This window comes from Schistocerca piceifrons, chromosome 1, assembly GCF_021461385.2.
Source record: "Schistocerca piceifrons isolate TAMUIC-IGC-003096 chromosome 1, iqSchPice1.1, whole genome shotgun sequence".
NCBI classification, from domain to species: Eukaryota; Metazoa; Arthropoda; class Insecta; order Orthoptera; family Acrididae; genus Schistocerca; species Schistocerca piceifrons.
The window spans coordinates 837,491,529-837,518,452 of record NC_060138.1 but is presented as its reverse complement, the minus strand read 5'-3'; the positions used below and the strand labels follow the sequence as shown (position 1 = coordinate 837,518,452).

Below are 26,924 nucleotides of genomic sequence, written 5' to 3'. Positions count from 1 at the left end.
CAGAGAACGACGTTGCCAGAGCTCGAGTGCAGTGCAGAGCACGGACGAGTGTCTTCAGTTTTAGAAACGTTCAGTCATAAATAAAGTAATTGAACAAAATCAATGTCTTGATAGCAGGCTTTCTTTTATAGAAAGTTTGGAAAAAGCATTCTTTATACCAATTGCTTCATATTCTATTAATTAATTAGTTTGTATCATTCTCACTAACGGCTTTTTCGCAATAAAGAACAGCGGTAATTGTTTGTTTCCTATTGTACTTCGACGAAACGTGAGTAATTCATAATCATGCCAACAGTGTTTGTCGGTATTTTGCATCATAAGCCCTACAGGAGATAAAATGAATGATGAGCTGTGTTAGCGTAATGGTTAAAGTATATGGCTGCTAAGTGGAAGGTTCTGACTTCAAACCTTCATCAGTGCTTAATATTTTCTTTATTTAAAAACAATATCGAAGTGTCTTACTTCATGAATTTGATTCGTTTGAATGTAATTTTTTGAAATTTCTAGTGGCAACTAAAATCGACCATACGGAAAGTATACGCTATGGACTTTTACCTCTGCAAACTCTTCAAAATGTCGTGCAATGGTTTACTACACTAATGCTGCACAATAAGTGCGTTGAACATCGAAACAAAATTAAGTCATTTATGGGGGAAAGTATCAGTCAAGAAGATGTGTAAAAATCAAATTTTTGGGCCATATAGTTTTTGTGAAATCGAATGATAAAGTGTGTCAAAGCAGTCGAAACACCATGTGTCTGCACAGGCGAGCAAGGCAATGACAAAATCGCGCACATCGTGGAATGCGCAGCGAAAGGGTTAATGCGGCCGTGGTGGATTTACTTCATAAACTGCGCGCTCCCCCTAAACGTAAGTTTGCGAACTATACTATGGCGCTGCTTCTCTTGGTGCGTACAACTGGCGACGCAGCAATCTTCCGCATCTGGGCGGGCATGCGCGAACCGCCAAGATAAAAGAATTGAAATATAGTCATACATCTAATCCTCTTCTCTTCTTTAATTGGTTCTGTAGGCCATCACTGTTTTCCTAGACTAAGAACACCGGACAAAACATTTCTCACCCCACAGAGATACCACGCTAATGCCTTGTCAAACCACAGACAACCTTGATAACAGACTCTCTTCGGCGAGGAAGACAGTCCATAATTTTCTTCCAATGATTCACGTACAGCTGAAGGCAGTCGAAAATGTTTACATCCCATGGAGCTACCACTTTCCTGGGAAAAACTTTCAGACGTTTCCTTGGGATAATGACTGGGTGATTTAGAGGTCTGTTCGATGTATGATACACTACTTGAATGTTCGTCAAATCCACATGTATTCATAGAGCCCTGCAAACGAGGCTGTTATCATCTGGGAATACCGTTATTCATTGAAGCCAGAAAAATTATAATAACTCCTGCGAGGGTGATGTTCTAATAAAATGTCGTTCCATACAGTCTGAAATGGCCAGTGAGCTAGGTGTTTGGGGAGTGGTAGGGCTAGACGGTTAAATAAAAATCATTGACACAGTAACGGATTTATTAAAATAAACGAGCACTGCGCTCATTAAGTAACTAGATATAAATGGTTGCCCAAAAGTGCACAGTACAATTATAAATGCCAGCAGGTGTCCAGTTAGCTTCCTTCTACAATCAACCGAGTGTAGGCAGGACTGGCACCAGCAAACAGTACTGGATGTGCTGTTCTACAGGACTTATAAAACATATAAATATAATACATTTAACAAACGCATAATGCCCAGGTCACAAAAAAGTGGGTGGATCTTCAAAATTTCGCAGATTACACATTGCATTTCTCGGGTCCTAAAATGTGCTTAAAATAACCAATCACAACAGTAAGAAGTTATTTACACCTCACAAATAAGTATAAATTAAAATAATAGTGTTTGTATCTAACGTAAATGGCTGTTAATTCTTGAATAATAAAGGAAAAGTTACAAGTCCTGAAAAACATAGACCAGCATTAGAGAGCTAGGATGAAATTTGTAAGAAACAGTGCTGATGTCAGCAGTCCAATCGAACAGAATAAAGCAATAGGTACAGGATCCACTGGAACAAGTTACATATAAATCTTAAAACCAGACACAGTCAGTGAGGAAGTTCAGACCAGCTGTAGTACTAAAATCTATTCTCTCCATACACCACAGTACTCAAACGAATAAATCATCAGTTGAAACGTAGGGCAAATAACACTTTATTCCACCCTGCAATAGCAAGAACAAATTAATGGGTGGAAGTAATTTAACACTAAAAAATAAATAACCAATGCTTTTTCAAGTCTCTCAGCGCCAATAGGAAACACCAAGTGAGAAACCAACTGAAAACAATAGGGAGTGAAGTTCTGGAAAATATCACTAAACAGTCTCGATTATAAATTAAACTCAGTACCACACAGCAACTTAGTGTGTTCCGAGACGTGCACAGCAAATTCAGTTTCTTTTAGTTGGCCTGTTCCACGTGATAACAGATATACAGCCTTCCTCTATCTGCACCCCGTCACCTAATGATTCCTGCTCTTCGACTCCTGTCCCCGTGCTTACATAGGCACTGCTCTGGCACCATTCACTCGGACACACACTGCTCTGGAGGTCCTGTCTCAGGTTGTCTGCTCGGAATGTACTCTGTAGTCCTGATGCCAGCTGGAACCTGTTTTCTTAATCACCAAAGTCTCCTCTCCATGAGCCCAGTATGGTTGTTAAAGGCTCTGAATCACTGTGCACACCCTCTTAGGAGGTGTGTGTGAAGCCTTGCTGGATAACAGCCAAAGAGCATAATCATGCATAACATCAGTTACAGAAATTGCGGCTCAATCTCCCCCCCTCCCCTCTTAAACTAAAACACCATAAGGATACTGTTTACAAAAAATTTAGAACAAAGACCAGTCTTAACCTGCCTTATGTGTACTCGAGTAGTAGAACAAAGTGTGTCCTACAAAACTCTCCATTGCTTCCAAATTTATTCAAAATGGCGAATCCAAGATGGCGGCGATAGATATGGCAACATCGCAATGACATCATGGTGAGAAGTTCAAATTTTGGCGGGAAGATAGGTCAATTGGGCTACCTTCACTAGCCTAATCCCTTCCACTCCCCCCTGCCCTCCCCACCCCTAGAAAATGTCGTGAAGTTCAAATTCCAGCAAGACAATGCAACACACCATGGCTACCACCACTAACCTAAGAAAATGGTGGGGAAAAAAGGGTCACTTCGGACTCCTCCACTAACCTAAGTCATCCAACCGCCACCTCTTCTTAGGAATTGGCTGGGAAAGGACTCAGCCTTTGCTGGATAGGATGGATGTAAGTCTTTATTTTGCAGGCAGTCTTTATTGAAACAATTTGAGGCAGTAGCTCCATCCAATGTGTTCACCATGAGGTCTGGAGTTCAACTGACCTACTACACAGTACTGCCACCACAGGGCACTGTCCTCCCTTCCTACACATAATCCAAGATGGCGGTCTGGGGAGGAAAAATGGCAAGAAAAGGACTCAGCCTGTGATGGACTGATGGATAGGATGGATTTAAGTCTTTAGTTTCAGTCTTTATTTAAAAAATTTGAGGCAGTATCTCCATCTAGTGTGTCCACCATGAGGTCCAGAGTCCAACTGATCTAGTACACAGTACTGCCTCCAGAGTGCGCTTTCATCCCATAGCGGTCTGGGGGGAAAATGGCGAGAAAACGACTCAGCCGGTGCTGGGCTGCTGGAGAGAGGAAGGAGTGTACTTTATTTATTTTGGAACAATTTATTTAGAGACAGATTTCATGTAGTTTATTTATTACCTGATACAAAACACACACTCTGACATGCTTGGGGTCGCAATTCACAGCCTACACACCTGCAAACTACTTGTAAATCCCGAAATAATGCAGCACACTGATGTACAGAGACGGAAACAACTCGTAAATTGTCAAAATAATGCTTGTATAATGCTCTGCAAACACGCTTGCTAATTGTCAACTGTTGAAATAATGCATTGAACAGCCTACAGAACTGCAAACTACTTGTAAATCAACGAAATAATGCAGTTCACTGATGTGCAGACACGCTCACTAATTATAAACTGCCAAAATAATGCATACAATTTATTTAGGGAAAGATTTCACCTACTTTATTTATAACACTGAGGGCTACAGACCTGCAAACTAGTCTCATATAACCGAAATAATGCAGTACACTGATGTGCAGAGACGCAAAAATCTCCTAAGTTGTCAAAATATTGCATGTAAAAGGCTCTGCAAACAAACTTTCTAATCGTCAAATGTCGAAATTATGCATTGCACAGCCTACAGACCTGTTCACAAAATAATGCGACAGACACGAAAACAACTCGTAAATCATCGAAATAATGCATATAGAATGCTCTGCCAACACACTCACATCGCTTAAACAGCCAAAACTAATGCACTGCACAAACACTCAGTGCACATAAAAAACGCTTTTGAAGCATCATCCACTGCAACGTATCAGCAAACTGCTCCACTACAGGACTGAAAGGTGCGTATGCCAGGTGGCACGCTATTGCTGGTCCCACATGCGAGATGCCTCCGGGCCGTGCACGTGTATATACCATTGCTGGCGCGATACTCCTCTAACTGTGGATACAGGCGTCACAGGTTGTGCTACAGAAATCTGTTCCAATGCTTCCCAGAATAGCACAGGGTGAATTGTTCGTAGCGATCCTAATGGGACATGCGAGCTGCATCTAGGCGTGCATGCATCCTTACGAGCCCAGCGTGGCTGACGCATTCCCGCGAAATGTCAACATAGCGACTCATATTCTAACCGCTATGTAGAGGCTCCTGTGTCCCGGCACAAAGGATGTCTTGTGAATTAATTTAGCATTCTGATTGGTTCTTACTGAATTTACACACAAAATTACTGATGCTGCCAGTGTGAGAGCATTGTCCGCCTTTTCCTTCTGCAGACGAGACTTTCAGTTGCATAACTGTTTTGTACAGATCGCCATATTGCATTGACAATTAAACCCTGCAAAATTGGTCTACAGATCGTTAAATACATCCCAAGTACTCACCATGCCACAGTGCAGCACCGACGGAGGAAACTGCCGCCGTAAACATGGCCCATGACGGCAGCCATAGAAGTGTGTGCCAACCAGAGAGAGCAGCCATCTGTCCGTGGACGATTCCACATCCCAGGAGAACGCTATCAACACTCCCAGTGCAAACACTTAATTATATTGAATCTTCTCACATTTCCACAGAAAACACAAACACAACACACACAGTCCGCAAGGCAACTCAATGCAAACTGGGTATTAGTTCACTATACACCCACCCAGGGGAGCCATGAACCAAATCGTCATAACCCATAAGCTTTCTCGGTCTCTCTGAACTGATGTATAAAGGATGGGCAAGCCCCATCTCTGAAGAAACAAGCCCCAACCTGCTTGCTTGCTGCTACACTTTCTACGGCCATCCTCAGACTCACAAGAATATTGGGAACCAGACACATATTTATCAGTGTAACTACTATTAAATATTAGGATTGCTGCCGCAGTCTGACACCGAGCAATATACCGGATATATCTCCTCTTTACGACCATGGTTTTGGACTGAATCTCAGTATCTATAGCGCACATAATTTTCCATGTAAAAAACAAAAATCTTTCATTTCCCTTACAGCTATCGATGTGCTGAATCTATACCTCCCTCATGATACGACACGCAGTAGCGACCACCAGACACTCGCACATATACCGCGAGGACTGTTGCATAAAGGCTGGATTGGTTCCCCTCAGCACAAAGACGTCAGTGCTTCTGACCCCGACCTATTTGCTTGCTTGCTTGCTCTCTACACACATCTCCAGTCTCTGGGATTACAAGAACACATGTATTTTCACATGGTTTACCAGAATATTATACCATTTACGCGATACTTCTCGAGATCAAGCACATAGCAGCATGCTATGGATTGCTCATGCAACATAATTCCGAAGATAAAGACTGTAAATTATTTCTCTAGAAAGCCAAAGCTTTAGTGAGGTCGAGTATGCTGTAAACCATTGAGTAACTAGAAACTTCTCCCATCTGTGAAGGCCTCTACGTGAAAACTCGAAAAAAAATAGAGGAAACAGATATTTCCACTCACGAATACCAGTGTCAGTGATATAACAGATTCCAAACCATCCTTATAATTTACAAAGTCACCTAAGGTGTTTCTCATGTCTAGAGATAGCATAGTTGATTTACGTAATATGCTTCGACCTGCATCCATCTGGAGCTCCACCAAGCATAAAGATCACCTGTTTCTTATTGTTCTTAACCGTCTGGTATTACATCACAACACTTTCAAATCTGTTATTATACCTCGATAAGAAGTGCTAACCTCCTCGACATGGGCGCATCTGCAAAAATCTTGTGCACTTGGATGGGTGTGGACTTGGCAAGCTCCATTGATTCACGAGACATGGAATGTAGCAGTCTACTTCTGGTCGGTTGCAGATTAAATTGGTAACGGTGTTGCACGGCGGGTTGGTCAAAGACAGTGTGACGGGGTCTTTCAGTCTCTAATTTTATCCTAAGACTGAGAAAATGCTCTGTGACTCCCATTCGCATAGAGATAGATCATAAGTTAAGCACTATGTTTGAGGTGCTATAAATATGTCTGGTATACGTTGACGATGTATATCTTCGAGAATTAACAATGAATGGACATACTGCACAGTCATCTATCTGCATTCACAATGATACTCACGAAGTAGAGTAGGGACAGTTTAGCTATGATACTGAAATTGGAATCCCTGCCTGTCACATCATTAATCGGTGTTGAAATTACTGTAAAATTGCTAAAATTGTTCGCACTATCAACTGTGATGCTTATTATTTCGGTACATTGACGGTGTCTTTTGCATCCCATCCGTCCACTCGTACACAGTTGGTTACTACATAATGATTGATTGACATCACTTGTTTGGGTTGGAGAAAGAGTCGCTATGCTGACATTTCGCGACGATGCTTCAGCCATGCTGGGCAGGTAAGCGTGCTTGCACAGCTAGATGCAGCGCGAATGTCCCACTAGTATCACTAGGAACAATGCACCCTGTGCTATTCTGGGAAGCAATGGAACAGATTTGTATAGCGCAACCTGTGACGTCTGTATCCACAGGTAGAGGGGATCGCGCGAGCAGCAGTGAACACACGTGCACGGCCTGGAGGCGTCTCGCATACGGTACTAGCATGAGCGCACCACCCACCATACACGCCTTCTGTAGGGAAGCAGTTTGTTGATACGTCGCAGTGGACGATGGTTCGAAAGCGTTTTTTATGTGCACTGAGTGTTTGTGCAGTGTATTAGTTTCGGCTGTTTAAGCGTTGTGAGTGTGTTGTCAGAGCGTTATATATGCATTATTTAAAATGATTTACGAGTTGTTTTCATGTCTGTAGCATTACTTTCTGAACAGGTCTGTAGGCTGTGCAATGCATAATTTCGACAGTTGACGATTAGCAAGTTTGTTTGCAGAGCCTTTTACATGCATTATTTTGACAATTTAGGAGATGTTTTCGTCTCTGCACATCAGTGTACTGCATTATTTCGGTTATATACGACTAATTTGCAGATCTATAGGCTATTTACTGCGACCTCAAGTACGCCAGAGTGAGTGTTTTGTATCAGTGTAATAAATAAACTATGTGAAATCCGTCCCTAAATAAATCGTTCCAAAATAAATAAGGTACACTCCTTCCTCTCTCCAGCAGTCTAGCACAGGCTGAGTGCTTTTACCACCATATTTCCCTGCCAGACCGCCACCTTGGATTATGTCACAGAAGGGACGACAGTGCCTTCTAGTGGCAGTACTGTGTACTAGGTCAGTTGGACTACAGACTTCATGGTGAACACACTGGATGGAGCTGCTGCCTCAAATTGTTTAAATACAGACTGCCTGCAAAATAAAGACTTATGTCCATCCTGTCCAGCAAAGGCTGACTCCTTTCCCAACCAATTCCTAGAAAAAGGTGGCGGTCAGATGACATAGGTCAGTGGAGGTATTGCAAGTGACCTTTTTACCCGCCATTTTCTTAGATGGTGGAGGTAGCCACAGTGTGTGGCATTATCCTGGTGAAATTTGAACTTCTCAATATTTTCTAGGAGAGGGTAGGGGTGGGGAGGGGGGAGGGGAGGGGGTTAGGTTAGTGGAGGTAGTCCAATTGACCTATATTCCCGCCAAAATTTGAACTTCTCGCCATGATGTCATTGTGGCGTTACCATATCTATCGCCGCCATCTTGGATCCGCCATATTGAATAAATTTGGCAACAGTGGAGAGTGGGGTAGAGCATACTTTGTTCTACTATTTACTCAGTGCATTTTATCCATGGATTGGATCTCAACAGAAGGCTAACTCGGGTGACAACTTTTATAATCTTACATGGTCCCACAAAATGATGCAACAATGCATTTGAAATTGTCTTACCAATCTTGCCTTGGGCCCGAAAATTCTCAGTGAAAACTACTTATCTGGCAGGGTGCCTACTATGTACCAATCTGCCTCCATCTAATTTGCACAGTCAGTATTAATCTTTAACTGTCTCGAATTATCCTGAATGACTTCAGAAGTCACCTGCTCCAGAAGTAGTTGGTTCGCTGATCAAGTATTCGACAAGGGAGAACTGACTGAATAACCAAACACTGAAGCCGCTGGGGTCGTCTTAAGGACCCCATGAATGCCAATGTTAAATGTTTGAGCTTAAGAATGGAATATTATTGGAGCAGCCTTAACATTATAATTCATACTCCCAGCAAAAGAAGGCCAAGGTAATAAGGAATGCTCATGATACGACGTACACCATTTTGAAAGGAAACTATCTTAAATTACTTCAGAATAAAAGTAGATGCATTGTCACTCACTATAGACATGTTCCTATAGCAGAACTACAGTGATGCCTGAATTAGAGACATTGGTCTGGACTACGAGTGGCCGGCCAAAATCCGGGATATCCAGAACAGTAGCGTTACTTAAGGAGGATCTCAATGCACCAGATGCCGTCTATTTGCTTTTAGTACAACGAAACATGTCACCTGTCTTACATAACTGGTTCAAAGTTGCAGGTACGAACTTCCTAAAAAAATTCACCATCCCTATGAAGCAGGCGATCCTCTTCTTATTTTTAGGTGGTCGAAACTTCCTCATCACCTTACTTCATTCTTGGTCTATTTTAACTGCACTGGCCAACACTAAGCGTCCCATGAAGGAGATCTCCTCATGGGCCAGATTAATTTTAGATGGTTTCACTGTGAAACCAGCTCTACGCAAAGACATCAGTACTTGGCGGACATTTACTACTTTTATGGCAATATTGTCCAGATTATTATAAACAAATTTAAATTTCAAATTATCCAAAACAGAATCCAAGAACCATGAAATTATCTCCGCTCCTGTACATACGCCAAAAGGAACATGATTGAACTGGTTTACGTTCCAGTCAGTGCAAAAGGCGGTAACAGGTGTCGAAGCCTCAGCCAAGAGCATTCGGTGGTAAGCTTTGTTGAAGTCTAGGACGATAAATAAGTGCACTCCGGCAAACCAAGTGAAGAAGTTGTGGGTTCACATGAGGGACCTGATTCCAAAATGACCTTACGATTTAGGGCCCTATAAGCCATAACTGGCCTAAGCCCCGTGTGATTATCGTCGGTAAACAGGAACATCGGAGATGCACAAGGTGAGGTCGATAGCGTGAGCACCCCATCACATAGCACCTGGTCGATTGACTGGCGCAGGAGCTTCATTTTCGGTGGCGACAGCCAATAAGGGGTTTGACGCACCTGTGCGTGATATGACAGTTGTATCCAATACCTTATTTTGTCCTTTATCCCTAACTTACCAGTTAAAACAATGAGAAACTCCTTAGTCATCTGAAGTACTAGCTGCATCTCACCGTGACGTAAATTGCCAAGTTAATATTCAAACAATGGAAAATCCAGGATGGAATGTAACAATGCCAGAGAAGGAAAGATGCTACTCACCATATAGCGGAGATGCTGAGTCGTGATAGGCACAATAAAAAGATTCACACAATCATAGCTTTCGGCCGCTAAGGCCTTTGTCAGCAGTAGACACACATACACACGCGCACACACACACTCACGCAAGTGCAACTTGCCCACACATCTGCAGTCTCAGAGAGCTGAAACTACATTGCGAGCAGCAGCACCAGTGCATGATGGAAGTGGTGACTGGGTGGGGGTAAGAAGGAGGTTGGGGCGGGGAGGGGGAGGGATAGTATGGGGGGAGTGGCGGACAGTGGAGCGTTGCAGTTTAGACGGAGGGCAGGAGAGAAGGTGCAGAGGGGCGAGGGGGTAAGTAGCGGAAAGGAGTGAAATAAAAATAAAAATAAATTGAAAGCCTGGGTGTGGCGGTGAAATGACGGCTGTGTAGTGCTGGAATGAGAATGGGCAGGAGGCTGGATGGGTGAGGACAGTGACTAACGAAGGTTGAGGCCAGGAGGGTTACGGGAATGTAGGATGTATTGCAGGGAAAGTTAATATTCAGTAGATTCACTGGACGAGTTATACACGCATTGAACACGACTATGTTTACAAAACTTATACAACTTATCAGGTCCAACTTTAAAATAAAATTGACTTCCAGCATAATCTAAAAGCATCCAGCACCCTGAATAAAATCACAGCCCAGCAACAGTTCTGAACTTAATCCCTTAGCCACTAATAACCCCACTGGCCACGACAAGCTACTAATTTTACCGAGCCAACAAATGATAATTACTGACGATCGATGGTGCAACAGCCCTGACTCACGGGTTGCAACGAAGAAAACTTGTATGTATCACGAACCCTGAAGTACCAGGTATAATCGAGAACAGAGATGCTGCTTGCAGAATCCAATAAGGCACAAATAGGTTCTCAGCTGGGCAGCACAAACACGCAAGGGGAAGTCTATATCTTGTCAACGCCTTCACCTTACTGCAACCTTTCGGTAGGACTTCAGATCGACGATGCCCTGTTTTACCCTAGTGTCAGCTTCCCACCAGTTTATTTTGTCATAAACTGCAATCACGTGAAAAATGCCCCGACCCGCCACAGCGGTAAAAAGCTCCTCTGGCCATGGCAGCACCCTCATTAGCATCACGCACTTAACTGTACGTGAGTGATCCCTATGTTGATCAACAGATCTCATGCTTTCTGTGCTGGCAATTGTCTTACCCAAATAAGCAAAGGTTACAGGTTTCTCAGAAAATAATATTCGCAAATGGCCATCTGGTCTCACCTGTTCTAAGATGTTGTTTACAACCTTGCTACTAGTGACCTGAACATTCAGTCACACTGACCTTTCGAAATTGTTGTCCATAGTCTGCCAACATCTCAACACGCCCATGGCTATAAAAGATCTCTCCTGTACAAACCTCTCTCGTAATTCTCCCAGTGGGCCACACATATACAAGATGGCACTCACTATTCATTTGGCTCAAACAATCATGAAACGTGGGATATAACATTTCAAAAATTACTGAATGCTCTATCTTCAAAACACTGGCTTGGTTTTCTGAGGTAACAGAAAACTACAAAAGCTTGATTATTTCTTGAACGTCTTTGATTGTAAGATCATTAGCAGCGTGGAACGTCAGAAAAACTGTGTTGGATAATTTCTCAAAGTGGTGCCTCATACATGCACGAACACTCCCTCTCATCCCATTGTTCACCCCACCTGTATTCTCATGAGAAGTGGCGCCCACTAACGCATTCAGCGTCATTTGTGTACTCCAATACTCAATCGTAAAAAGGCCCAATTTAAACCCGGGGCAAATAACAGTTTATTCTGACCCACGATAACAAGAACAAATTACTGGACACACGTACATTAACACCAAACAAAAAATGACCTACTCTTTTCAAGTCTGTCAGTGTCAATAACGAACACGTAAGAAACTGACTGCAATCCAGTAAAAAGTACTAAACCAGACTGGATTGTATGTTAAAATCGACTGCGGCGCACAGCAAGCGGAAAATTTCTGAAATGTGCTCACCAAGTTAATTTCCTTTTGGTTGAACAACGGGTGTTCCATGTGGTAACTGGTACACTAATTTCACTTTTTTTTTTGCACCCTGTGACACGATGATTCCTTCGCCGAATGTACAGTCTTAGACATAAAAACTGACCGCTGGCCAGCCGCCACAGAGACTAAGTCCGAGTCGTTCACTTAAGGTGGCCAATAAAACTGACCGGCCGTCTGCACAATCTGGCAACACTGTAAGATGCGGAAGTGTTAGGAGGAAGTGTTGTCTACTTCCGAGATGTTCTGGAGTGTTTGAGTCCGTGGTCTCGTGGTAATCGTCGTGCATTCTAAACTTATAGTCGCCTGTTCGCGTCCAAGTGTATTTTTTTTTTTTACCACATTTCTATCTAAAATTATGAGTCTGATTGAACATTGAAGATAATTCGTTTACCATTCTACCCGCCAGCAATAACAAGTATTCCAGAAACAATTCCGCAGGACAGCTCGTGGCTGCGTCGCGATCTTAACAGCTTACGCTCGAGCGTTTCCTCGCGCTGCAGCGGCTACCGGCCACCGGCCAGACGCCACCCGCCGCCTGAAATCCGGCGCCCCCCATGTGAACGCGGCGCGACGCTGTCAGTGTATGTATCAATTGTCACTTTCGAATTTGAAGTTCTAGTTATTATCTTGCAGTTAAACACTGGATTTTGCTTACTTGAAAATCATGAACTACAGTAAAGCAATGTAAAATTGAGTCGCAAGTGGAAAAAGGTGTAACATCTGCAACACAACGTTTACTTTTGTTATAACAGAGGGGTGGATGCAGAGGTGGCAGCTAGAATGATTTGAACTGTGTGTGGAGCGAGTGCTTTTGGAAAAAACACGCCAGAAAAAGATATTCTTGTTTCAACAAAGATCGTTCTGGCATGAATGATTTTCCACATTAAGAAAGTCTCGACTACTGGTATATGTGACAGATTACCATTCTACCATCATGCGACATTCAACAGGCAAAGTTCAGAAGTCTGATGTAGGAGCACTGCATGCTCTAATTCGAAACAACAAAAATCAACAGAGTGACTATTATTGAACGTCATCAGGTCGCTCATTGAGCATTCGTATGCAGTACTGTTACTGGTGTCGTGTTATGATACCTTTATCGTTAACTTTCTAAGAAGAAATGAAAGGCTGAGCCCCACCGAAAGACGTAAACTCGAGCAAAGAGTAGAGTGAACATAATATTTTACATCTGATAGCTCCAAAAGTGTGTTTTGGGCTACGAATTCTGCCCCAACAGGTGTGTGCAACACAGCTGGAATTTGTTGACAACACCTGAGACACCTTTCGAGCAACAAAACTACATCTCCTGTCCTACTGCATGATAACGCACTATGTTGATTTGAGAAACAGAACTATCCAGCAGATCGATAGGAAAGTTGTCTCTCAGGCACTTGTATTGATAGGGAAGTCCTCTATCAAGCACTTGTCCCTCTCGTCATATATTCGTAGAATTTTAACTTTCCCGCTCTTGATCGATCAACCGTCAAGGCAATTCATTTCTGGACGAAAATACCCTTAAAACTACTCTGGTTCAATGCCATCGATAGAACCAGTAGGTTTCTAAGGGCGTAGAATTTATAAACAACTTTAGCATTGTCAGATTGTTTTAGATATCGTGAAAGAACATTCTGTTGCTGATTACTGTTGCGTTTAGCAAACTAATGGAAAATGCAATTAAAATATTCACTGTACTAATACATATTAAATTCAGCTTACTACAGAAACATCACGACGGCAGTCTATCTTAATAAAGCACTAAGTGTCTGTAGGACGATTGAGCCTATTTTAACACAAACGTGTCTCCGAAAAGATCTGTATTTACTTCATTTTCTGTATCATTCGCAAGTATTATGAAAATGTGGTAATTCATAGATAAAATTATGTATTCACAACAATAAAAAATATGTGGGCAGAAAACGCAAGTGGCATTATGAAATTGGCAGTATCGTAAGGTTTTCGCTCTGACACTAAGGGTTACCGAAAGCAGAAAGCCGAATTTTGCTCGAGCTTTGTTTTACGATTCCCTTATTGAGTTTGAATCTGCCTGCTTGTAGCTCTGCTACAAAAGAATTAAAAATCTGGGTTCCAGCGAGTCTCGAAAGGCGAAAGAAAGAAGTTTGCACCTGGTAGCCAAGCATGTTCCCTGAGAACTGGTTTTTCCCTAAAGTGGGTAGACATCCTTTTCAGTTTGAATTGTAGGCAACTGTCAGTCAGACGTGTGCCGTTGGTCTAAGTGTTTCTGTGTGTTGAATTTGTATCAATTATTTTTCTACAGGTTTTTTCATCCCCAAATAGAGAGTTTAAGACTCCCATTAGTATTTTCACGCCATCTTGGTGCATTTTGCACATAGTATTTTCGAGTGTGTTCCAGAATTTTTCGACATTTTCGGTGTTTTTCTTATTTTCGATGTTGATGGGGGCATGTGCATTGATGAGTGTATATATTTTACAAGGGCTCTGAATGAGCATAGCCGTATGTCGATTGTTGATGGGTGTGATTTCTTTGACAGAGTTGATGAAGGAACTGTGTTCGAGAAATGCCATGCCGAAGATTGGTACGCCTTTCGCTACCTTTTGTTGTATTTTGCTCTTGAAGATGCAATGGTTTCCGTAATGCAAGGATTCATTGTCAGTTAGTCGTGGTTCTTGAAGACCAGTGATGTGAATTTTTTATCGGTCGATTTCTTATGTGAAAATATTTTGTTTTCATATTTGGATCAATGTATCGATGTTTGGTTTTCAAATGCATATTTTCTGCTTGTAGGGAAATTTACCAGAGATCTTCGATATTCTTCGCCGTGCTAACCTGGACTCCCCAGAATCCGAAAATCCAACTGCCGCCTGTCGACAGCCGGGTAGTGTACCACCTGGGGTAAAGTTGACTTTGCTTGCACAGTTCATGTTTGTTTGTGTTTCATTGGTTTAGCCTAGGTGATACCAGGACCTGACAGGACCAGAGGGTGTTGAAGCCTTTGGAAGCAAATATTTTGAGCAGAGCTCATTGAGCTAACAGGCGGTGACCAGAATAGCAGTGATTTTCACTCAGACGTGTCTGGATTTTGGGTTCAACGGATTGAGTAGCCGTTCAGGTTTGTGTTGGTATTCCGTTCACCCCAAGTATTTTATTTTCTCGCTACCACCAATATGGGGGAGGGTTTCCCCTATCGGTCACATGGGATTTTTAATATTATTATTATTGTCATTACGTCATCAGCAAATCCGATATGGTATATCTTCCCACCATTGAAATAGATGTGTACTGTTCGATTCAGTATTTCCATCACATAAATATGAGTTGTAATTACGTTACATTGCTGCTGGTAGACATATATCTCACTTTTTCTTAGACAGTTTCTACCTATTACTCCATCATAGGAATTTATGTTCGCAGAATTGTTGCAATACAGACGTTCAAATTATCCGGTTTCTGTAGTTTCATTTCGACACCAGATCGTTCTAATAGGATTCAGCCAGTCAGTCTTAATGTGGATATCCGACTACGACTCTCAACATATGATAGACTGGGTAAACCACATTCTTAATCAGACTGTTGAATCTAAATCAAATGTCTATGACAGGGCTGAATTCTTAAACACTGTGGAAAATAATAATACAATGTGCTTATTACAAATCCGTTATTTAAATATAAATATATGAACTAACGAGATAACAGTTTATTTAGAGGAGCAGAGCTCCATCCATCATAACAGAGCAGTGCGAGATTGGTTTCAGGGCCAAGAGAGGATAAAGCTGTTGCCGTTTGTTCCACTATCACCGAACATCAACCAGATAGAGAATATGTGGGCAGAGGTAACAAGGTCATTGCCATGTGGACCTACAAATGCAAGCGACCTTTGGACGAATATAGAAGACGTATGGTGGGAAGTAAACCATCACGCTACACTGTCGACGACTTAATGAAATCAATGTCCCTACGCCTTTGGTTACTAAAAGTATACTTGGCCACAAAAGCCGTGTGCACAATTATCTGTTAATCGGTCAAGCTTTGCTTTGTCGCAGCTCTTTTGCATAAAAGTCCATTTACTTTCAGTCTCCTCCTTACAATTCTTGCAATGCAAGGTAATTGAAAAATGTCATCCACTCGACGCCAACTGAGGAAGTGACTGGTGCATGTGTTGTTCAACACACAGTAGTTGGCACCCTCACTGGACTCAATGACTGTTTGTGTGTGTGTGTGTTTTCGTATTCACTCACAATCTGAATCAATACTATTAACATTAGAGAGACAGCCAACAATAAATATTGCATCAAATATGACTGTAAAGTATTTTAATGTGATGCGAAGTTACAAACTGAATTTTTACCCAACCCACGTCCTGCATATTACGTTAAGTAAGATGTATTAACTCCATAGTATCGTTAGCAGCTACTCAGTGACAGGTATGGAGGAGGCATTGTGGCCAGGCCTCGGATCTTCGACTCCTGACCTCTTTGCCTCCGCCTACCTGGTGTTGAAAGCCTTCTCAAACTTTAAACAAAAATAATAGTACAGTGATCAGCACGTCTGTCTAGTAAGCAGGAGGTCCAGTTTCGAAGCCTAGTCGGTCAGAAATTTTCATCTGCCGTCGTTGCTGTATTTCAACGCGCTGTGACGGTGTGGACGTCGGTCCTTCGATATTCAAGATGCAATTTTTTTTTGAGGCAATAGAGGTGATTTGTGAACATTTGTCTTGCCATCAATGTAACGGGACTTCAACTGCATCCAACCCTTAGTCATTGTTTTGTGCCGGCGCTAACTCATGCCATATATATGCGAATCAGATTGTAGTTCATATTTAGTCAAATAACGAATGGTCAGTATACAAGCATTCCGGCCGTGGTGACCGAGCGGTTCTAGGCGCTACAATTTGGAACCCCGCGACCGCTACAGTCGCAGGTTCGAAACCTGTCTCGGGCATGGATGTGTCTGATGTCCTTAGATTAGTTAGGTTTAATTAGTTATATGTTCTAGCGGACTGATGACCTCAGAACTTAAGTCCAATAGTGCTCAGAGCCATTTGAACCATTTTTGAAGTATACAAGTATTCACGAACAGTAGAAGCAGGATTTCAGCGAACTGATCACTTAACCAAGTGCAACATAGAGTACCTGTGTAATGACTTATTCCAGCTGCATAGCTGAGGGTAATATTTGTTAAGCAATTCATTGCACAATTAATGTAATACCCGCACGATGTTCTCTGTAGACATACTGTATCATTAGCATCCGCGAGTGGAGTACTATGTTCGTTAAATCGGATTACTCAAGCAGAGGGCAAATAAAGAGAAGCGACGACGCCACAATACTATCTTTACTTAAGTAGGTAGTCAGCGCTAAATTATGTGCGCCACCATTAACGTTACCGTAAGCTGTTTGACAACATAACACCACCACAACTACTGACAACCTGGACCATTATCATCACGCAGTTGTAACTCGCAGTATTTACAAGTTGCTGATGTTTGTCAAGAATAGCGGAAAGCGCCTCTGAAGTTCCATTTGCATTACGCCTAGGACGGAGAGAATCCTAAATAAATAGGTCCCCCAGCGAAGAGAAGAGTCCACGTATTGTCTCAAGATCTTGCAGTTTGATATTAATGCATTCCCGATGGTTTCACACTAAAGGGTTCTTTTGGCTATCAGAATACTCATATGGGAATTATAAAAGTGTAATTGCTAGAACGCGACGTTAATTTGACGTTTCCACCCATCTCCTGACGTCTTACTGAATGAAATCTGAAGTGCACGCACAGTTGTGTTGCCTGCCGTATGGATGGATTCTGTGAAGTGTTGTGGCAGCTGGCAGTCATTGCTGAGTACAGACATGTGCAAATATCCTCACTGCTCTAGGGGAACTCGTCTTTGTTGCATTTTTTCCATACCGTAATTAACACGACCACATAAGGCTTATTCTGCTGAAGAACTTGATTCCCACAAGTCCTTCAATAAGAATCTCCTAGCGGGAGTAATGCATGAAAGGAAACAGACTGTTGGACAAAAGAATGGACAGCTCCCTGCTTTTTGCGTTTCCGATAGCGCCTACGATAAGAATCTGGTGTCATATTATGCTTCACAACCCTAAACTGTTTGCGTGACTGCTACGGTCGCAGGTTCGAATCCTGCCTCGGGCATGGATGTGTGTGATGTCCTTGGGTTAGTTAGGTTTAAGTAGTTCTAAGTTCTAGGGGACTGATGACCACAGATGTTAAGTCCCATAGTGCTCAGAGCCATTTCAACCATTTGAACCCTAAACTGTTTATTTTTTTACTTCGTGCTAAAACAGAAGTTATGATATGAGAAGAGGAAACGACTGATATGCTTCTCAGGAACTTTAGTTTTTCGTGTTTATTTTCTCACTTCATACTAAAACAAGGGCGTTAATATGAGAAGACGAAATGAAATATACACTACCAAGACATAATATTTCCTTGTGTGCTACTACTCCATACATGAAAGCCCTGCAGTTAATATTTGTATGCTGGATAAATTTCGATATCACCTCACATTCCTTTGTGAGGATGTTCCTATTTTCTTGGGATTCAAATCGATTGGACATTTCATCATTGGTTAATAGTCTGATGACTATTGTCATGATACCCGTTGCAATTGCTCCATGGCGCCTGTGAGTAGAGTCTCACGTTGGTTACTATAAGAACACGCAGGCAGTGACATCCGCTCACTGCAGTCAGAGCCAAGGTGATTTCTTTCTGTTTATGGCGAAGCGTCTGCTGCAGTGTCCACGCTCAGCCAATATAAACATATCGCGGCGGCATTGGACACTGCCAATCGCTGCACTTGTCGCGAGCCTCGACAACAAGAGCGCACTGTCTCTGCTAACGATACTATGGAGTTAATACATCTTACTTAACGTAATATGCAGGACGTGGGTTGGGTAAAAATTCAGTTTGTAACTTCGCATCACATTAAAATACTTTACAGTCATATTTGATGCAATATTTATTGTTGGCTGTCTCTCTAATGTTAATAGTATTGATTCAGATTGTGAGTGAATACGAAAACACACACACACACAAACAGTCATTGAGTCCAGTGAGGGTGCCAACTACTGTGTGTTGAACAACACATGCACCAGTCACTTCCTCAGTTGGCGTCGAGTGGATGACATTTTTCAATTACCTTGCATTGCAAGAATTGTAAGGAGGAGACTGAAAGTAAATGGACTTTTATGCAAAAGAGCTGCGACAAAGCAAAGCTTGACCGATTAACAGATAATTGTGCACACGGCTTTTGTGGCCAAGTATACTTTTAGTAACCAAAGGCGTAGGGACATTGATTTCATTAAGTCGTCGACAGTGTAGCGTGATGGTTTACTTCCCACCATACGTCTTCTATATTCGTCCAAAGGTCGCTTGCATTTGTAGGTCCACATGGTAATGACCTTGTTACCTCTGCCCACATATTCTCTATCTGGTTGATGTTCGGTGATAGTGGAACAAACGGCAACAGCTTTATCCTCTCTTGGCCCTGAAACCAATCTCGCACTGCTCTGTTATGATGGATGGAGCTCTGCTCCTCTAAATAAACTGTTATCTCGTTAGTTCATATATTTATATTTAAATAACGGATTTGTAATAAGCACATTGTATTATTATTTTCCACAGTGTTTAAGAATTCAGCCCTGTCATAGACATTTGATTTAGATTCAACAGTCTGATTAAGAATGTGGTTTACCCAGTCTATCATATGTTGAGAGTCGTAGTCGGATATCCACATTAAGACTGACTGGCTGAATCCTATTAGAACGATCTGGTATCGAAATGAAACTACAGAAACCGGATAATTTGAACGTCTGTATTGCAACAATTCTGCGAACATAAATTCCTATGACGAAGTAACAGGTAGAAACTGTCTAAGAAAAAGTGAGAAATATGTCTACTAGTAGCAATGTAACGTAATTATAACCCTTATTTATGTGATGGAAATACTGAATCGAACAATACACATCTATTTCAGTGGTGGGAAGATACACCATATCGGATTTGTTGATGACATAATGACAAAAAGAATAATAATATTAATAATAATAGTAATCCCGTGTGTCGGATAGGGGAAACACTCCCCCATAAGGGTGGTACCGAGGAAATCAAATACTTGGGGTGAAATAAATAGCAACACAATCCTGAATGGCTACTCAATCTGTTGAACCCAAAATCCAACTATGCAAGCAAAGTCAACTTTACGCCAGGTGGTACACAACCCGGCTGTCGACCGGGGGCAGTTGGATTTTCGAATTCTGGGGAGTCCAGGTTAGCACGGCAGACAATATGACAGATCTCTGGTAAATTTCCCTACAAGTAGAAAACATACATTTGAAAACAAAACATCGATACATTGATCCAAGCACGAAAACTAAATAATCTCACAAAAGAAAACGACCGACAAAAAATTCTTATCCTCGCTCTTCAAGAACCACGACTAACTGACAATGAAACCTTGCATTGCGGAAACCATTGCATCTTCAAGAGCCAAATACAACAAAAGGTAGCGAAAGGTATACCAATCTCCGGCATAGCATTTCTCAAACACAGATCTATCATCAACTCTGTCAAAGAAATCACACCCATCAACAATCAAATGGTTCAAATAGCTCTGAGCTCTATGGGACTTAACAGCGGAGGTCATCAGTCCCCTAGAACTTAGAACTACTTAAACCTAACTAACCTAAGGACATCACACACATCCATGCCCGAGGCAGGATTCGAACCTGCGACCGTAGCAGTCGCGCTGTTCCGGAGTGAAGCGCCTAGAACCGCTCGTCCACCGCTGTCGGCCCATCAACAATCGACTTATGACTATGCTCATTCGGAGCCCCAGTAAAATATGTACACTCATCAATGCACATGCCCCCACCAACATCGGAAATAAGAAAAACACCGAAAATGTCGAAAAATTTTGGAACACACTCGAAGATACTATGAGCTAAATTCACCAAGATGGCGTGAAAATACTAACGGGAGACTGCAACTCTCTATTTGGGACAGAAGAAATCTGTAGAAAAATCATTGGTACAAATTCAACACACCGAAACGCTTAGACCAAAGGCATACGTCTGACTGACATTTGCCAACAATTCAACCACAAAAGGATATGTTCCCACTTTAGGAAAAAACCAGTTCCCAGGTATGCTTGGCTACCAGGTGCAATCTGCTTTCATTCGTCTTTCGAGACTCGCTGAAACCCAGATTTATATTCTTTTGTAACAGAGCTACAAGCAGGCAGATACAAACTCAATAAGGGAGTCGTAAGACAACGCTCGAGCAAAATTTGTCTTGCCACTTTCAGTAACCCTTAGTGTCAGAGCGAAAACCTTAAGGTACTACCAAATTCATAATGCCATTTTGGTTTTCTTCCGACATATTTTTGATGTTGTGAATACATAATTTTATCTATGAAATGCCACATTTTCATAATACTTGCGAATGATACAGGAAATGAAGTAAATACAGATCTTTTCGGAGACACGTTTGTGTTAAAGACAAAAGTCGGTGATATCCTACCAATTCGTGTTAAAATAGGCTCAATCGTCTTACAGTCACTTAATGCTTTATTAAGATAGACTGCCGTCATGATGTTTCTGTAGTAAGCTGAATTTAATTTGTATTAGTACAGTGAATATTTTAATTGCATTTTCCATTAGTTTGCTAAACGCAATAGTAATCATCAAAGAGAAATTAATCAGCAGCAGAATTTTCTTTCACGATATCTAAAACAGTCTGACAATGCTAAAGTTGTTTATAAATTCTACGCCCGTAGAAACCAACTGGTTCTATCGATGGCATTGAACCAGAGTAGTTTTAAGGGTATTTTCGTCCAGAAATGAATTGCCTTGGCGGCTGATCGATCAAGAGCGGGAAAGTTAAAATTCTACGAATATATGACGAGAGGGACAAGTGCTTGAGAGAGGACTTCCCTATCAATACAAGTGCCTGAGAGACAACTTTCCTATCGATCTGCTGGATGGTTCTGTTTCTCAAATCAACATAGTGAGTTATCATGCAGTAGGACAGGAGATGTAGTTTTGTTGCTCGATTTTCTTACACTACGACGAAAGGTGTCTCAGTTGTTGTCAACAAATTCCAGCTGTGTTGCACACACCCCTTGGGGCAGAATTCGTAGCCCAAAACACACTTTTGGAGCTATCAGATGTAAAATATTGTGTTCACTCTACTCTTTGCTCGAGTTTACGTCTTTCGGTGGGGCTCAGCCTTTCATTTCTTCTTAGAAAGTTAACGATAAAGGCATCATAACACGACACCAGTAACAGTACTGCATACGAATGCTCAATGAGCGACCTGATGACGTTCAATAATAGTCACTCCGTTGATTTTTGTTGTTTCGAATTAGAGCATGCAGTGCTCCTACACCAGACTTCTGAACTTTGCCTGTTGAATGTAAATGTCGCATGATGGTAGAATGGTAATCTGTCACATATATCAGTAGTCGAGACTTCCTTAATGTGGAAAATCATTCATGCCAGAACGATCTTTGTTGAAACAAGAATATCTTTTTCTGGCGTATTTTTCCCAAAAGCACTCGCTCCACACACAGTTCAAATCATTCTAGCTGCCTCCTCTGCATTCACCCCTCTGTTATACCAAAAGTAAACGTTGTGTTGCAGATGTTACACCTTTTTCCACTTGCGACTCAATTTTACAATGCTTTACTGTAGTTCATGATTTTCAAGTAAGCAAAATCCAGTGTTTAACTGCAAGATAATAACTAGAACTTCAAATTCGAAAGTGACAATTGATACATACACTGACAGCGTCGCGCCGCGTTCACATGGGCGGCGCCGGATTTCAGGCGGCGGGTGGCGTCTGGCCGGTGGCCGGTAGCCGCTGCAGCGCGAGGAAACGCTCGAGCGTAAGCTGTTACGACCGCGACGCAGCCACGAGCTGTCCTGCGGAATTGTTTCTGGAATACTTGTTATAGCTGGTGGGTAGAATGGTAAACGAATTATCTTCGATGTTCAATCAGACTCATAATTTTAGATCGAAATGTGGTAAAAAAAAAAAAAAATACATTTGGACGCGAACAGGCGACTATAAGTTTAGAATGCACGACGATGACCACGAGACCATGGGCTCACACACTCCAAGAACATCTCGGAAGTAGACAACACTTCCTCCTAACACTTCCGCATCTTACAGTGTTGCCAGATTGTGCAGACGGCCGGACTTAGAGTTGTCAGGGGCGGTCAGTTTTATTGGCCACCTTAAGTGAACGACTCGGACTTAGTCTCTGTGGCGGCCGGCCAGCGGTCAGCTTTTATGTCTAAGTCTGTACAGCCACCCACTTCACTTGCTGTTCACACGCTCGTATAGGTACCGCGCCGATATCGTGCACTTGGCCACGTGCTGCTCTGAAGGCGCCTACTCAAGGGAGGGAAATGCACCATCTATCTCTACTTCAGTCGTAAACCTAATGTGCTCATGTATACCATTCGAGTGTTTTAAGAATTCTCCCAGTTTCTCGCGCACTGCGCAACGACTCGCTCATCGTGGTCCGCCAGCTGACAAGAACACTGCATCCATCATTCTGAATAAAGGTGACTACGATGCTAAAATTCATTTGTTCTTGATGAGGCTACCTACCGGGAACTGCCACGGGACCCGGCGTCAAGAATACTTAACAAGACATCAGAGCTCCTAAAACATTCATCTTTGGAAGGGGCCATTATTAAGAAACCTCTCCCTGAGGTTCCGAGACCACCTACTATTTACACGTATGGGCTACCAAAGATCCACAAAATGACTGGTTGGTTGGTTGGTTTGGAGAGAAGGAGCCCAACTATAGGGTCATGAGTCCCTAATTCCACACTCAGACAGACCATTCCCCAAAACAGTCTGGGAAGTAAAAAATGCGGAATATTTACTTGGAAACACACTGAAACAGGAAACGAAAGAGGGAAGACAAAAGGGAAGAATGTGGCATAAAAGGAAAATAGCGGTAGAAAATAGTAAAATAATGCAGCAGATGGCCTGGGCTGGCTGAATGCAAGAAGAAAAAAAGGATGAACCAGCCACTCTGCAACACACTACAATCTCTAGCCGAAAAGATAAGGCTACAGGAACACAGATAGGAAAACGACGAACACCAAGGCGAACAAACAGCAAAGAAGGAGTGAGGAATAGTTAAAATGGAAGGAGGGTGAAGGTCTGCGAGAGAAGACCAGATGCCCACCCTTAGATTGTGTGATAAAAAAACCCTCACGAATAAAAAGTAAGACCTTATCAGCTGTTGCGGCATTCTCTCCCAATACCGCTGGCAGTGTGGCTGGAAGGTTAAAAGTCCACCGCAGAGTTGCTAAAATTGACCAGTCCAACAAGATGTTGACGACAGTCAAGTGGGGACCACAGTGATATTGATGTGGGTCCTTGCGACGGAGGAGGTAACCATATGTCAGGTAAGTACGGCCCATGCGGAACCGGCAAAGGACAACTGAGTCCCTGCTGGTGACTCGCATGGATGACAGCCACACATTCGTTGTCTCCTTGATAATATGTAGTTTATTTGGTGTACTGAAGGTGCACAATTCAGTATACCAGATCCCAAAAGCTTTACCACATAAGACTGATCACAGATCAATCTTCGGCGGGTCGATCTTCAGAGTTGGTCTACCAGTAGCCTGTTTGACCAGCCTGTCAGCAAGTTCATTGTCCAGGATCCCGACATGTCCTGGGGTCCAAAAGAAGGACGCTGAACATCCACTGTTTCTGAGGGCATAAAGAGACCCCAGGATAGTAGTTACCGAAGGATGGAGAGGGAAGCACTGATCGAGAGCTTGTAAACCGCATGTGGGTTGCTGTGTGCACCATATCAAGAGTTTCGACGATTTTATCAACTGAATTAAACATCTGCAACTTGGCCAATATGAAATACGTAATAGTCAATTTGCATGTGGTTCCTTACTTATCCATTTTATTGTCAAAGACTTCATAAATCTTCTCTCCCAGTTATTTGATAGTCCAACTGTGGGATTGTTGAAGTAGACGTTGACGTGATCGTATTTCCTATATAGCGGCCAATTTTTCGACCAGTTGGACAGGTGGCGACGGGAAGTCCGTTAGCTCCAACCATAACCAACCTTTTTATGGAGAAATTTGAAGACATCGCTTTGAACACTGCTCTAGATCAGCCAAGTTGACTTTATCTTTACGTCGACGACAGTTTATCACCTGGCCCACAGACGTGAAAAACTGGGAGAATTCTTAGAACACCTGAATGATGTTCACGATCACATTAGGTTTACGATGGAAGTAGAGATACACGGTACACTGCCCTTCCTTGATGTCCTCGTTCATCGGGAAATAATGCTAACTTCAACCACAGTGTGTGCAGGAAACCTAGACACACGGACCGGCATCTGAACGCTCTTAGTCATCACCATCCAGTATAAAAACGTGGCGTTCTGAAAACCCTCGTCCACCGTGTTAAAGTCGTCTCAATCTCTGAAAATCTGCCACTAGCACTAAGAAACCTCCGCAAAATTTTCCAGGCATCACAGGATATTTCTGGTAGACATACAGGAAAAATACCACCGAGGAAGAGAACAAGAAACTTGCGTTTTTGTGCCTTTCTGTGGGACACTGTCTAGAAAGATTAGTCAGTTCTTGTCGAGACACAATATCTCATCAGTGTTCAGGCCCCAGCAAAAATGCGACAGCTCATGAGGCCTGTAACGGACGATCTAGGGCTTACAGCGTCTGGAGTGTACAAAGTACCATGTCAGTGTGGCTGCTACTAGGCCGCCCAAACAGTACACACTGTGGAGCGATACAAGACGGAACACAAGAGCTGCTTATGCCTCTGCTACCCTAAAAAATCAGCCATGGCAGAACACGCATTAGAAAATCCACACTGAATTCTATTCGATGGAACGTGTCATTATGAGGACGAAAGGATTTTGAGATAACGTCATAAAAGAAGCGGAAGAAATAAAAATATCTGAAAACACTATTAACAAGGACGGCGGTTTACAGCTCAACACAGCCTGGGACACAGCGATCGCGAGGATGAACTCGTGTAAAAATTGAAGAATTCTAACTGAACAGAATGCGTAGCTTGCTTTGCTTTCTGTTCAAGCAGGGCATGTAGCTTGTTCCACATACCTCGTGCACTCTCACATGCAACCAACAACGCCATGACTTTTGCTTCTACAGTTCTAACGATAATCTGACTCGTTGCACGATCAGCTTAGTCCCAAGTTTTTAAGGCAACATTAAACACATCTGTTTGTGCCGATGTTGCATCCGCTGGCAAACCCGCCGGTTTTTCTACGTCGCCAATACACACTTCGTATGCGGCGTCTGACGCACGTAATAAATTTCGTACTGCGAACTTCCAAATAGTTCAATTTTCAGCACCACACAGCTTCTCTATACCATAAAAATCCATTGCAGTCCCGTAAAACAGTTCAGATTTACAACCGCAAAAATTTCACAAGAGAAACATGCAGCAATCGTTCACGTATACACACTACGGGCCATTAAAATTGCTACACCAAGAAGAAATGCAGATGATAAACGGGCATTCATTGGACAAATATATTATACTAGAACTGACATGTGATTACATTTTCACGCAGTTTGGGTGCATAGATCATGAGAAATCAGTACCCAGAACAACCACCTCTGGCTGTAATAGCGGCCTTGATACGCCTGGGCATTGAGACAAACAGAGCTTGGATGGCGTGTACAGGTACAGCTGCCCATGCAGCTTCAACACGATACCACAGTTCACCAAGAGTAGTGACTGGCGTATTTTGACGAGCCAGTTGCTCGGTCACCATTGACCAGACGCTTTCAATTGGTGGGAGATCTGGAGAATGTGTTGGCCAGGGCAACAGTAGAA

At 42.5% G+C, this 26,924-nt stretch overlaps 1 protein-coding gene across 2 annotated transcripts in view; it reads left to right on the top strand.

The window, feature by feature from the left end:
- The window catches only part of LOC124794115, a 157,103-nt gene that overhangs the window by 24,474 nt on the left and 105,705 nt on the right, over positions 1-26,924 (top strand). The window lies entirely within an intron of this gene.